Source organism: Pezoporus flaviventris, unplaced genomic scaffold (genome assembly GCF_033815535.1).
Source record: "Pezoporus flaviventris isolate CSIRO_AGI_PZ_B2104156 unplaced genomic scaffold, CSIRO_AGI_Pfla_v1 ptg000099l, whole genome shotgun sequence".
Classification (NCBI taxonomy): Eukaryota; Metazoa; Chordata; class Aves; order Psittaciformes; family Psittacidae; genus Pezoporus; species Pezoporus flaviventris.
The window spans coordinates 102,591-105,082 of record NW_026892647.1 but is presented as its reverse complement, the minus strand read 5'-3'; the positions used below and the strand labels follow the sequence as shown (position 1 = coordinate 105,082).

General features: G+C 49.0%; 1 pseudogene; it reads right to left on the bottom strand.

Moving 5' to 3' along the window:
• Nucleotides 1–1,528: 1,528 nt before the first annotated feature.
• On the bottom strand, nucleotides 1,529–1,647 carry LOC133281488 (5S ribosomal RNA; annotated as a pseudogene).
• Between the last annotated feature and the right edge of the window lie 845 nt (nucleotides 1,648–2,492).

The following is a 2,492-nucleotide window of genomic DNA, read 5'->3' as shown; positions in this document are numbered from 1 at the left end:
TCATTGGTTCTTCATCTCGCTTCACCCTTTTTGCCTCCTTTTTGCTTGTTCTCTTGCGTACAGGGGCAACTGATATTGGTACGAATTGGTCCTCTGGTTTGGCTGCAGTGATTATCACTGTGGTTTGAGTAGCGACTGTACTTGTTGCTGGGGGTGGTGTAGCTACCGTGCTTGGAGCTGGGGTAACCGCGCTGTCTGTTGCAGTTGAAGTTTGAGCAGCTGCTGTACTTGCCACTGGGGTAGCTGCGCAGCCACTGTTGCAGCCGAAGTTTGAGTAGCGACTGTCACTTTGCTCTCAAATCCGCCGATATTCTTTTCCTTTTGAAGGTGCTGGATAGTGTTGAACAAGGCCCTGTAAGCATAGGCCAAGCCCCAGCACGTTGCCGTGATTTGTCCATCTCTGGTATGGCCAGAATGACCACACACCTCATTTAAGTGTTTTACTAATTCTTCTGGATTTTGCAGTTGTTCGGTAGTGAAATTCCAAAATACTGGAGGGGCCCACTGACCTAGATACTTGCCCATACTATCCCACACACCCTGCCACTCATGGCTGTCCAGCCTCTGGGAAAATCTCTCGGTCCTCCTACATCGTCTTTTGACCCCAGACAAGACCCAAACCTGAATCTGCTTAACTCTTGAAATCAGTAGTGGGCAAAACACACTCTGTATGCGTGTTAGCATGGTGATTCCCATCACCATCAGCAAACAAGTCTCAAGAGCATTAAAAGGCCATTTAAAAAATTCAAAACTCTCAAATGTAAATGGTCTGGGGGGACGACTAGGAGGGTAAAAGGATGTCTCCTTCACAGGTTGAGCACCTGAGAAGGAGAAAAAAGATGTGTAATTGCTAAGCACCTCCATCATATACCTCCCAAAGTATAAAGGTGGTGACCACACTGGGAACATAAGCCAGATCAGTTTCATGATCAATGATTCTATTGTATTACAAGTCATTACCATAAAGTACAATGGGATAAAAACCTTAGCCCAAGCCCCACACTTGAAAAACACTAATACAGCCAATACCGGATGGACGTAAGATATGGTATACTGAAACTGTGAGATCAAGAGAAAAAACCTTGAGAGCCAATAAATCAGCATTGTGACGAGTGACTATCAATCCAGTCAGATCTGTTCTTATCTCAACCCCTCGTGCCCCACGTTGGGCGCCAAAAAGAACTGTCGTGGTTTAAACCCAGTCAGGTAACTTGTTCACTCACTCCCAGTGAGTGGTGCCGAGCTGACAACAATCAAGGTCCGTGTTCGTCTCCCCCCCCTCCCTGCACCGGGGCTCTCCCCTTCCCCGCTCCCGGAGGAACGGGGAGGAGGATCGAGAGAGTGCAACTCCTACGGGTTGAGACAAGAACAGTCCAGCAACAAATCACCACCGCTACTATCAGCTAAAAACAATGATAAGGGAAAATAACAAGGGAAGAGAATACGATACCACCGGCCAAGAAAACGAGTTCCACCCGGAAGCTCCTGTCCTTCCGGGTAACTCCCAGTTACCCCAACGTTTTTAAAAAGCCTACAGCACCCGGGATTCCCAGGCGGTCTCCCATCCAAGTACTAACCGAGCCCGACCCTGCTTAGCTTCCGAAATCAGACGAGATCAGACGTTTTCAGGGTGGTGTGGCCGTACCTGATCATCCAGTCCACACTTCCTCATTTTAGCCGTGAGGATGCTGTGGGAGACTGTGTCAAATGCTTTGCTGAGGTCAAGGTAGACCACATCCACCGCTCTGCCATCATCCATCCACCGTGTTATTTCCTCATAAAAGGCTAAGAGATTGGTCAAACATGATTTCCCCCTGGTGAAGCCATGTTGACTGCCCCTCATAACCTTCTTATCCTTGATATGCCTTAAGATGGTACCAAGGATAAGGTGTTCCATCACTTTCCCAGGGATGGAGGTGAGGCTGACCGGTCTGTAGTTACCCGGGTCCTCCTTCTTGCCCTTTTTGAAGACTGGAGTGACATTTGCCTTCCTCCAGTCCTCAGGCACCTCTCCCGTTTCCCAAGACTTGGTAAAGATGATGGAGAGTGGTCTAGCAATGACTTCCGCCAGTTCCCTCAGCACCCGCGGGTGCATCCCATCTGGACCCATGGATTTATGGATGTCCAGATTGCTCAACTGGTCTCTAACCCATTCCTCATCGACTAAGGCAAACCGCTCCGTCGACCTGACTTCATCTAAGGTCTCAGGGGTACAGGGCTCTTCAGGACTGCCCGCAGCAGAGTAGACAGAGACAAAGAAGGCATTCAGTAACTCTGCCATCTCTTTATCTTCTGTCACCAGGGCACCCATCCCGTTCATCCGTGGGCCTACATTGCCTCTGGTGTTAGTTTTGTCTGCCATGTATTTAAAAAAGCTCTTTTTGCTGTCCTTGACCCTTCTTGCCAGGTTTAATTCTAAGGATGCCTTAGTCCTCCTAGCTGCCTTCCTACATCCTCTAGCAGCAGCCTTATATTCCTCCCAAGTGGCCAGC